Below are 12,300 nucleotides of genomic sequence, written 5' to 3' on the forward strand. Positions count from 1 at the left end.
AGTTGCTTGCCTGGTTGTGGAGAGCCTTGCAATGGGCACCTCTCCTGCCCCATCCTGGCACTGGCATGCGGATGCCTGAAGAAGAGGCAGGACGGCTGTTCAAAAGCATAGATCCGACTTGCCCAACTGTCCGACCCCAGGATTAAAGCCTCCACCTGTGGGGTGCAGCCTGGAGGAACGTTGTGCCAATGGTGGAGGGAGCTCCTTGAAGTACCTCACAATATCAACAGCTTCTCCTCCCAGAAAACACCTACCCCTGAGACCCATGCAAATATGCACACAGATGGATGACACAATATATATGTAATGCACCTCCCCTGGCATCGCCGAGCAGAGAAGCAGACCCCATGTTGTGGGCACGGTCCCTGTCCCCATTGCATTGTCACACAGGGCTACAGAGGAGGTTGAGTCTTGCTGTTTCCCTCTGTGTGTGCACGTGGGCAGCACTATCAGGGCTGGCATGGCTGCTTCTCTCCCCTGCTGTAACCAGCCGAGGAGGGGGGAGCTGCGACATGGCAGCTGCCTGCCTTGTTGGTCTCTGTTCCAGGCATTATAGCTGTCTTCCTCAATGAGGACCAACATCTTGGTCTGAAAATGAACCTATCATCTGCTCAGCAAGAAATATTTCTGCATTGCAGCTGGGCTGTTTCAAGACCCAGCTCTCTGCAAAAAAGAGGATGAGGATTGCAAGAGTAAGGCTACATAAATGATGGGCAGGCACTGCTGGCTCCAGCATGAGGAGGGATGCTGTGCCCGTGCACAGTGTGTTGGAGCAGTGCTGCTCTTGCTTGGGGAAATCTGCTGGCGGCGCGTGGAAGCACTGCGTGCTTTGCGTGAGCAACGCGACCTGACAAGCAGTGCGCTGCTGCTGGGGGCTTCGCTCTGCTGCCGGGGTGTTCAGAGGCACCAGGCTCAAGGGGATGACTTTGAGCATCTGAGCTGTGCAGTAATCCCCCGCAAAGGCACAGCCCAGCATGCTCCGGGATGAGGAAGAAGTGAAACTTAGAGCTAAAAATAAAGAAAATAATCTGACCCATGAAATTGCATGTTTGGGTGCTGCCCGGCATTGGCAGGAAGGAACTGTGGCTCTGGGGGGGCTGCTGGTGGCTCGAGAGCCATTTCGCTGCCTGCAAGCCCAGCTGAGAACCTTGGCCAAGTGGAGGAGCCACTTGCAGCTCGCTGGGCAGTTCTTTGCTGGCTGTCTTGGCTGCTGGCTGCCCACTGGCTTGCAGGGCATTTGCCCTCACTGCCTGGCTGGTTGGAATACTTCTGCTGTGATAAACCTGTCGGAGATGTTGAACCCAGTTCAGCAGGGTAAATGGGACAAGGTGCTACCGAAATCAACACCACTGGACCTATTTTGCTGGCAGAAATGCTGGCTGCTGGGCTAGGACCAACAGCAGCAGCAGCAGAGACAACAACGTGACCATAATGAAGTGACAGAAAGTCATTGGGCCTGTCATGTTGAGATGAAGTTTTAAACATCTCTCTTGCTAAAAACCCAGCTGGAAATATTATACCAGTCTGGGTAAATCTCTTCTCCACTGCCACTACACCCAGCTGTCCTGCTCACGTGGTGGCTATACATTGCAAAGCATAAAAGCTCGCATGTCTCATTTTGTGCTGGGCAGTTTCTCCACGTGGTTTCTTAATGCCTCAGGAGTTTATTCTGCAATGTGCCATTTTTTCCTACCAATCAACTTAAACAGCTGTTTGTTTGCTTACTTTACCGGCAGAGAAATATTTGGCCGAGCTATACTGCTGCCACAGTTTATCCAGAGCATCCTGCATTGTTTACCAGAACTCAGCGACTGGGTGGAACAAGAGTTCAGCCCGGCGACCGCTGCTTGGGAGCCCGAAGGAGGAGCTGAGCGGGTGCAGATGCCATTCAAGGTCGCCTTCTCCCTGTGAATGGGTGTTAGTAATGCTTGCTCAGCATTTTGCAAGGGACTCCTTCAGACAGGGAGCTTCTGGAAGCCCCCCTCTGCACTGCAGGGAGGAGCATGGGCTGCTGCTGAGCAGAGCCATCCCCAGCACGTGGGGTGAAATTTTGGTGGGGGTGAAGTTGGTGGGAATTTTTACAACACGTTTCAGCGCCGCCAACTTTTTCTTTCCCTTTTTAAAAAAAACTGTGTGCATTGTTGCCTTTTGTCTCAATCTTTTGCAACCTTCAAACGCTGCCTCAAACCTGTTTTGGCTGCTTTCTGTTTTGAAACGGTGAGAAGACAGCCGTAAAGCTCTCTACAATCTGTCTGTCTCACCTGGGTGACTCACTCCAAAATGCCATGGGCCGGCGGCGGTGGATCCGTGGACCCTGAGGGTTACTTGGAGCAAGGACCAGGCAGGGGTGAACGAGAGCGAGGGGTGCTCCTGAAGCCTTACCCCCATCCACCTGGTGCCTGGTGTGAGCGATGGGTAGAAATGTGCACACAAGCGAGCGGATTTGAAAGGCAATAAAAGCTTTTCATGCAGGAACTTGGGTGATTTTCTTTTGGTAAATCCCTGGTTTTGCTATACATACCTCTCAGGAAGGTGATACAGCCAGCTATCTAATTTTTCATGCATTTTACTGTTAAAAAGGCATGCTTTTAAGAGGGTTTGAAGAAAAGAGGCCATGCTTATTCCATTGACCCTGTGCTACCTCTTTTTAAACATTGATGAAAGATTTCTATGGCTGAGATGGGTAACAAAAGCAAGTGAAAGGCTCTGCAGAGCCAGAGCTGGGATTTTTCATGCTCCAGGGAGAGATGAGCATCCTGCATCCCCCCAGAGGCTTTGGTTGGAGCTGCCCCACTTGTTCTCACCTCCTTCCCCTCTTTTTCACCCGGGACAACCTGCACTGGTGCTCCCCGAGCTGGAGGAGGAGGGGGAGAGGAGGAGGATGCTGGTGCAGGGGGGCCTGGAGGAAGAGGAGAGAGGGAGGGGCAGGAGGGACGAGGAGGGGGCAGGCAGCCTAAGCACACAGCCAGTGAGAGGAGAAGGGTGGAAGGGGTCCAGCAAGCAAGGCGAGGGTCCCCAGCAAAGCAGAGGGGACAGGGAGCAGCCCCTTTCACATGAAAGCAGCTTTTCAGATGGAAATGGCGGGGTCAGGAGCAGCCCTTGGACAATAGCCCCCTTTGCTTCGCTCCCCACTGGTCACAAAGAAATGGGGGACGCTGCCGGAGGAGCCCCTCTCTCCGCTCTCCCCTGGCCTGGGGCAGAGCGAGGGGCTGAGGCCTGCTGGGGCTCCCTGCCGCTCCGCAGGCTGCAGCCCGGCTTGTCGCCCAGGGCCCGCGGGGCACGAAAACTGGCTGGAAGAATGCTAACAAGATGGGGGGAGGGAAACGGGAGGGGAAAAAAAGAAGGAGAGAGAGAAAAGCCAAAAGATTTAAACACAAATAATCTTCAAGGAGTGTTCTGTAAACGAAACGGAGGGCATCGCGCCAGGAGCACCTGCCTCTCCACATTGACATTAATTGTTTGGGGAAGGAGAAGAAAAAAAAATTCTTCTTGCCGTGTCTGCGACCATGTGCCCGTGCCCCAAGCAGCCAGGAAGGCGAGCCGGCACGGGGCTGCATCACGATGGGTGCTGCACGCCCATGGAGGCAGGAGGGGACGCGATGCTGGGTGTGGGGTGTGCACGGGGTCCGTGGGTGCTGTGGCAAAGCCAGCCCTCGCACCCAAACCCGTCGGGTGCCAGCCCCGCTTCTGCTCTGGCTTCCCCCTACCGCTTCATTCCTGGGTGATGGATGAGGATCTGCATGCTTTCTAAAGCTCTTGGTGGTTTAAACCTCTTAGTGTCTTGTATCAGTCTTGGTTCCCGCTATTGTTTTCTCTCCGTGTACCGTGTGTAATCCCTTGCCGGATGCTGCCAGGCTCCTGACCTCGCAGCTCTCCTGCATTGCTGAGTTCCTCAGGCACAAGTTTTGTCCTGTTCTGGGGGTGGGTATAAAGAAGCTGGAAGGCTCCTGCACCCACACAAGCAGTGGAGAAGGATTAGACCGTGCATGAACAAGTCCCTAATCATCCGGTTTGGCAATCTCCCAGCAAGCCACCTCACCCCTCCTGGCGGGGAGTTACTCTCCGGGTCTCAAGTGCGTGGCACCTCCAGCAAGCAACACCAGCACTTGCAGGGTCTCAGGGACAGATGATGCTGTGGCAGCTCTGGTGCCATTTCCCTCCCCGCTTTCCAGCCCAAAACCTGTGCCAAGCTAAGCTGAAGAGCTCACCGTCTCTCATGAGCATGGCTCCAGGGACCTAAAGCATTGACACACCAGTGCACACATTTTAGGTTGAGACCCTAAAGGCACCACCACCAACAATCTGGGAGCTGCTTCTTCCCTTTTAGCCATGAAGGACATCAAGGCACACAGCGTTGTGTGATGGCAGCAAGGATGTGGGTGGCTGGACATGACGCAAACACACATGGGGCACAGGGCTGAATCCTTGTCTGGTGCTTGGAGTGTAACTGAGGCTGCCAGAGCTGCCTCTGGGGTACCTCTTGTCTCCCTGCTTACACAAATAATGCTTGCCTGAGGCACACAGCAGGCCCAAGCAAAGCAATCCAGAAATCATCCACTGGTGCTCATGGATGTGTTAGCTGGTGTAAACGGTATACTGGTTTCATCTGAACACCATGGGGCTGATTACACTTGCTAAAGAGCCTTCCTGGCTATTACAGTTAAAGATCTTCCTACAGATGCAGCTAATACCAGCGAAGGGCCAGTGGCTAATGCTTGTTTGCTGCTCTACCTTGAAGCTGGACTGCATGACCGAATTTTGCAAGCATTGCTCAATTGCCATGAAACAGCACATCAAAACCGCTGCATTTGCTCATCTTATGCATGCAGAAGAGTCTGGGTAGCCTGTGCCACTGGAGGTGGCTAACTGTCCAAAAAGTCTGGTTTGGCAGCACAAGCTGAAAAACAACCAGCCAAGGCCCTGTGGTGTGGAGCAGTTCTTGTAGTGCTTCCTCAGGGGAGGGAAATCTGAAGCAAAATGGTATTTGTGGTGGCATCACCCACCTTAAAGTAGGGTTACATGGGTGCAGCAGAGCACAGGGAACAACACAGTGCTCTGTTGGTGTTACATTAGTCCAAGGTTTCGGCATTGACCAGAGCTGCTGGAGGAAAGTCAAATGTCTTCTGTCCCTTGCTTCAAATCTAGGTTTTGTTATTTTATGCCCAAACTTTCAGTTTTCTGTCTCCAACTTTCTCCTCTTGATAGTCATCCATCCTTACTTAGGACACTCACTTTCTTGGCCTGCTCCTCAGTCTGCCTTAACTTTTTTCTCTCCTGCCTGATGTCCTCCTCTGTACATCCTAAAAGCGCCTCTCCCTGCCTCATCACTCCTCTTTCAGGGATGGCCATCCTACCCCATGCCCTGGTGCTAGATGCTCCACAATGAATTGCGTGTCCCCAAGCAGTCAGAGACCACGGGGCCCCCAGCCGACAGCAGGGACCCACGCAGAGCTGTGAGCCCCCGCAAAGGATGGGGAAACCTGCAGATTTTGGGGGGCAGGGAGGAAAGGCTGCCTGTGGCTGATGCCTCCTTCCCCCCATCCCGCCCGCTCCCAGTTTAACCATTAACAGGCTGGCTGGCCCTGCCGAGACAATGGTCTGTTTGTTTAGCGCCGAGGGAGCTCCTATCGGGGGCCTGGCAGATTTATCAAAGTGGAGTGATTAGCTCTATTAGAGAAGGGATTTGTGTAAACAAAAAGACAGGTGCAAAGAGACGATTCCAGCTGGCAAAGGCTTCACAGAGCTTGAAGCATTTCAGTGGCAATAAAACGTCTTCCAGGAAACAAGAGTCAGACTGGAGAGAGTGTGTGTGTTTTTAACTTACTCGGCTGGCCCTCGCGACTGCTGGCCCTCCCGACTGCTCGTCCTCCCTGGCCCAGGGGAGGGGGATGTGGCCTTTGGTGTCCCCATGTCCCTCACTGCTCCCCCGAGTTTGCAGGTGTCTCCAGGCTTCATAGGTCCCATCCATCCTGGGTGGGAGGAGGATGGCTTGCAACGCTGGTGCGTGGTAGTATAAGCTCTCCCTTGGGGACGTGCCACTTCTCACCCCTAAGCCAGATGATGGACTCCACTTTGTAGTGGGAAGGCTAAACCCTATCCCGCTGTCCCAGCGGTCTTCCTTCCTTCATCTGGGGAGGTCCTCTGCAGCCGTGTCCTGCTGGAGTGATGCTGGACCACTATGGTCCCATCAATCATCAACAAAGATGTTCAGCATTTGCTTCACCTATGCAATGTGGCTTGTTACAAGCCTGGTGCCAACCTCTGCAAGAAGGGATGAAGGCTGAACCCCAAAAATGCACAGACCTTGACCTATCTTGAGAGCTTTCTTTGGAAACAGAAGTGGAAAGCCCTGTTGACAGCACGAATACCATAAGCTACTCGTTCAAAATACCTACTTCCATTGCATTTACTAATTTACTGTAATAACTGCTCTGAAACTATTATTCAGTTTAGACTACACCAAGACCACAATAAGCAAGTTTTTTATGCCCATTGCCAAAGTGGATAAAGCTTACTCATAAGAAATGCGTCAAAGCAGAGCATGCAGCTCTTCCAGGCCAGCTCTTTGAAGCATTGCTGAGCAGAGGCTGAAGTTTTGATTGTGAAAGGTTGTGTGAGTGAAGCAAATCAAAGAAACAGGAGGAACCTCACTATGGGCTGAGTTTCTGCTTCTTTGATATGAGATCTCAGCAAACCCGACCCAGGAATTATTCAGAGAGGAGAAATTTGTCACCCCCAGCTGCAGTTCATTGTCACAGCAGAGGACTGCTAACAGGAGCCTGTCATTTTTTTCTTCTGCAATAATCTTTTCTTCAATAACAGATACCCTTTCTGCTTCCCATGCTACCTGTGTCCTTAAAAGATCTCTTCAAAGGAGCTATACTGATGCTATAACATTTTACTGAGCATAACATGGATGAAAACATTTCTTCAGACATGTTATACTGTCTAAGTATGTATTAGCAATGCTGACCGGGGGCTGGATTTGCTAGCTGATTCAGGCCCATATGGCAGCTGAGCACCTACTGAGCTTTTCAGAAGCCTACTAGATTATAATCTACATTTTTAGGTACTGACTTGTCTGTGTCTTTAGGCACCCAAGTCAACACTTCAGCCCTTAAAGCTCTTTTGAATGCTCCAAAGGCTTCTAAAGCTTTGTTGTGCATATATATAAAGTTTCCTACATGACTCAGTTTTAGAATTTTAAGAAGAAGTCCTTTAAAACAATTTCCTTCCAATTAACCCCAAACCCAGGCAATTTCCCATTGCACGCGTGTCCTGCTGGGCTAAGGGAGAGGCAGGTGCATCCCTGTGCAGGCAGGCTGGAGGGCGGCAGTGCTGCCCACCTGGGCGCAGCTCCAGTCCTGCTCCCTCATTGCACCGAGTTGTGGTGCTTAAGGAAAGACCCCAACAGCTTGGTTAGGCTGCTGCAATTCAGTGGATGAAAGCTTGTCTACAAAGGGGTGAGGCAGCTGTATTATAAATGTGCTCAAGCCCTCCTAATGGGGTAGTTTCAGAAAGATCCCTGTGCCCTGTGAAAAATCCAGCCTTACAAGTGGCTCCTGAGACCTCTTTCGCACACAGGTCACTGGTGCACCGAGAGTCTGCAAGCAAGGTGCCACACTATGCCACCTATCTGCTGCACGACCTTTGGGACTTTATTCCATCCTCCCCTGCCTTGGCTTTTTTTTATACCAACAGGGATGATAGAGTTGATCTCCGTTTGCAAAGTAGCTGGAGATCCTTGGGAGACTGTGCTTTATAAAGAGACTTCATGAGCTATTGCTCTGCTCGCAGCTGGCCACACTCGTAGCTGCATTCTTCGGCTGGTTGGAGGTAGTGTTTATCACCAAAGGCAGCTATAAAATAAAGCCCTGAGGCTACGTTTTCAAAAACAGGTGCCTCAAATGTGGTCACAAAATATGCACACCCCAAAAGTGAGCTGTGCAGCAAGCACTGGGCCCTGTGCACACACTACCCACACTGCTTGACAGTACATATTTTCACTGCCCAAAGTCTGGTGCCACTTGAAGTTACCCCTTCGGAGTCCAGCTTTTATCTGAAATGTATAGTTTTGCTGAATGCTACTTTAATAAGAGATCCAATGGCTCTCTCACAGCTTCTGTGTCTCTGTTGCACTTGCTGTATGGGTGACTTGCGTGTCCTTGGGTCCCTGGATGAGAATGATCATCATTTGTCCTGCTGCATTTCCCCCCCGATGGTGACCTCCTAACATCTTGCTCCACACTATTTCTCTGTTTATGGGATATGTGGGGCTAATAGTGGCACCGATGCTAAAAACATCTTTCTAAGCCTAAACAGGTCCCAGCATGTGATTTTCCTCTACCAGGTCTGTGGTGGTGCCTTTTGCACCTTCCTTCCTACTAATACTGTTTCACCACCCCAGAGTGCGCATGCCCTCTCTCCGTCTCTCTTCCCACCTTGCTGGTTTGTGACCATTTGCTGTTTTTCATCTGAGCTGAAAACTGAATGGAGAGTAAAGATATCTGTGTGGGAAATCAGAGGTTCAGGCAGTGAGAGCAGAGCTGGTGTCAAACCAAAGCATGACCTAATAAGAGCCATGGTGCTCATGCTTTCCATCCAGCAAACAAGCCTCTCTCCGGCTTCTAGCTAAAATCTTTCTTGTAGAAATGTTTCTGTTTTATCGGTATCACATAATTTGCATCGACAATGAGGAGGGTCACTTCCACTTTGTTTTGGCATTGTATAGCTGTTCAAAACAGAAAGCTCAGAGGCTCTGCTCTTGCATCAGTCTTCAAGGAACAGAGCATATTTCACCCCATTAATGTGAAAGCATCAGTTATCTTCAGCATTCAAATGTCAAAATAGATCCATCAGCATGACAGAACTATCTGAGGGATCTTCCTTTATGCCTCTTCCCCAAGGGTCAAATAATGGAGATGATAGACAAGAACAGAAAGAAAACTGGGCTCATGAAAATTCATGCAATTATTTCTTGGCAAGTCATCACTACGATTTTGCTTTTGGGTCAGGGGGATGTAGAAATGCTGTTGGCTGGGCAGAGAACCTGCAAACCTGAGCTGCTGACTGCCTTGCACACCCCACCAAGGAGTCTGAGTCCAACACACTGCAGTGAAGAAATGGCATGAATGGCAAACCTGTGATTTCTCCTAGTCTGCACTCCTTCTGGGCTATGCTTTGCCAAGGGGGTCTTTCATTGCACCGTCAGTCAAAACCTTCGTTTGCACAAAGGCAGGAAGTGAAAAGGAGGAGAAGGCAAATGAGATGTTCTCTCCCTGGCTTCTCAACAGAAAGGCTCGAGTCTACTCTGCCGCGTAATCAAATCCATGCAAATGCTGGGCGTCAGCTGTGTCTAATGGTGGCGGTTTCATAGAAGAACAAAGTGCTGTTTGCTGAAACGTGCAACGGCACCTGTACGTTATAACCTATGGATGACCTGCCAGCAACCCCAAGAATTGCAATGCATGTGCAAAAAGTGCATTTTGCATTGCCTGGATGTCACAGATCACAGCACTTTGATGAAAGGACAGTGGGAATCTTGGGTGCGGTCCTGGAGGTGAGTCACAGCTGACATCATTGATCTGGGTGGACCTGAGCTAGCTGAGGAGATGCCAGTGGCCCCGTGCAGCCTGTGCTTGATACCCAGTAATGTAACGTACACGTTGGTCATGTCTTATTCTGAGTGCAACTTACGCTGCTACCTCCATCTCCCTGTTCCCCCAAGGGGTAAATTTTTGGCAACCTGTGAGTGCAAGTGAGCTGGTAGCCTGCACTCACACAGGGTGAGAGATGGGTCTCGGGACCACACTGATCACTCACTGCAGTCAGAGGGCTCGCAGCCCGGGACGCCCCTCGGTCTAGGGCAGCTCTGCTGCAATGCATTACTCATTTCACCCTCCCTGTGCCAGGCACCAGCAAAGCCATGATTTACACTGTTTCTAGGAATGGAGCAGTGCAAGTCTGCAGATGCCTTATTTCTGGGTGCCCTGTTTGTATTTTAGCCCTCCTTAGGCAAGGGCAAACAACAAAGCAGAGCCTAAGCCTGATGCAGCCTCTCTCCTTGAAAGCCATCCTGGTGCTTCCCAGCAGCACAGAAAGGCAGTAAGGCTTCCAGAGCCCTGCATACCTCTCATCAGGAATATATACTTGTGTGGAGAGGTACAAGTGCTTCCTACTTGGTAAGTGCTCTTAAGAGCTGATTAGAGCTTGCAGACACCCGCAGAAATCCCTGGGAGGATGGGAAGGGAGCTGCCACCTGAACCCCTGCTACTTGGGATTAATTCATGCTTTGTGGCATGTTTCCCTGATGGAGCAGCAGTGGCCCTGGGGATTCATCCTGTGCTTGCTAACCCACTGGCTGGCCCCAGCCCCACTCCTCCTGCAGGCAGGGCTGCTGCCCGGCAGATGGACCTGCCCCTGGTTGCTCCATGGCCCCCAGTCCCAGGTTTCCATCAGAAAGGATCAGCTGTGATGTATGGGCTGCAGGCGGGTAACATAGCAAATTAATACCTTTCTCTTCACTGCCTCAGAGGGGTGAGTGTTTCCTAGCATCCTAATGGTGCCATCAGGATTTGCTATAAGAAAACAAACCTAACAGTACCAACAGCAACAAACCCCAGTGCATGCCTAAGGGAGAACCAACAACGCAGCTCGTGCCACTGCAGGCTGTGAGCCCTTCAAGGACACTCCTAGACCTCAGCCACCCCTGGGGACATTTGCGGTCCTCCTTCTGGGAGGACAACCTGGGTCCCAAAGGGCACCAGCACTGCAGTTTTGTGATAGAGAGGTGTTGGGCTGCTCTGAAACCCTCCTGCCAGGCACTCAGCACCTTTAGGGGCCATCCAAAGACCTGCTCAAGCCATGATGGTTAGGAAGAAAGACTTTAAAAAGAAGATTTGAGTATGTGGAAAGACACAGAAGTTATGAAGGCAAGAAAGGATTCCCTCACTATCTTTTATGTGCTGGCTTATGAGTCTGGATTGGCTGTTCAGATGATTTGTAGAGGGTGAGCATCAATGATTGCAAGGGCCTCTGCTGGTCATGATAAAACCCTAAATTTAGGTAATGAATCTCTAGCCTTGTTTAGGCTTTCCTTTCCCTTGTCTTACTTATTAGGGATATTTAAGTAGCTTTGCTTTACTCCTACATAGCAGCAGCCAACCAACCTACAGAGAAAGGTATGTGACAGAAGAGGAGCGTTGCAACCCGGAGAACCAAGCTGTGATGGAAGGGTGATACCCCTTATGCCAGAGCGCAGCATTGAGCCTGCCAGTGCAGCAGAGCACAGCTTCTATTTAGAGAAGGCATGTTCCTGAGTTCCTCTTCTATGCCACAAAATCACAATTATACTCATTGCTTGGTGCAGATGTTGGACTGGAGGGCCAAAGCTAACATGTGGAGGCAGCAGCTCCATGGCTGAAGGCCAGCGGGGAAGGGGATGGCAGGGTCCTGCTATGCAACACTGATGGAGACACTGGCAACACAGCTCTGCTCTCATGGGTGTAAAGGTGTCAGGGCGAAGCAGTGGCCAGCCTCTCCTTGCTGCAGCATGAGTGCTTGACCAGCTCCCTCATCATCAGCAACCCAGAAACCCCTGTGGGCCCTTCCACCTCCATCCCTCCATGAGCGGCTGCGAGCCCTTCTCATACACACCTGCCATTGGCTTACTGGCTTTTTTTTGTTTATTATTTTATTATTTTATTTTATTTTATTTTATTTTATTTTATTTTATTTTATTTTATTTTATTTTATTTTATTTTATTTTATTTTATTTTATTTTATTTTATTTTATTTTATTTTATTCCAGGCACCTCCCCTATGGTTTGGCAGTAAACCCTGTCCCATCCTGGGACTGGGGGGTCCCATCTGGCAAGGGCTTTGCTAGGGACCAGCTCCACGCTGCTGGTGGAGCATTCCTCATCCACCCTTTCCATAGAGGTGTGCATGCCTTTTGTTACCTGCCAGGGAAGCAGAGGAACAGGATTGCTCAATTAACATATATGTACCTTGGCAGGGCACCAGCCCGAATCGCTGGCTCCACCCTGCCTTCCCTTCCCCGTAGCCATATCGCTTCCCCCCTCCTTCTTTGACATACCATTCCTCCTCGCTATCTAGGCTAATCTTCATCAGTCATTGCCCTGATGCTCTCCTGCTCTGACACGCTCTGAGTTTCAGTACAATTCCTGCGGCAGGTCTTGTCACGTCCTCTCACGCCGGCTGCTTTACGTGGATCCCTGCTGAGGCACCGCACAGCCTTGAGCAAGACTACTTCTGCTTGCAGTAATTTAGGGCGTCTTT

The sequence above is a fragment of the Nipponia nippon genome, unplaced genomic scaffold (genome assembly GCF_047370975.1).
Source record: "Nipponia nippon isolate SJK-2023a ecotype South Korea unplaced genomic scaffold, ASM4737097v1 scaffold_10, whole genome shotgun sequence".
In the NCBI taxonomy this organism is placed as follows: Eukaryota; Metazoa; Chordata; class Aves; order Pelecaniformes; family Threskiornithidae; genus Nipponia; species Nipponia nippon.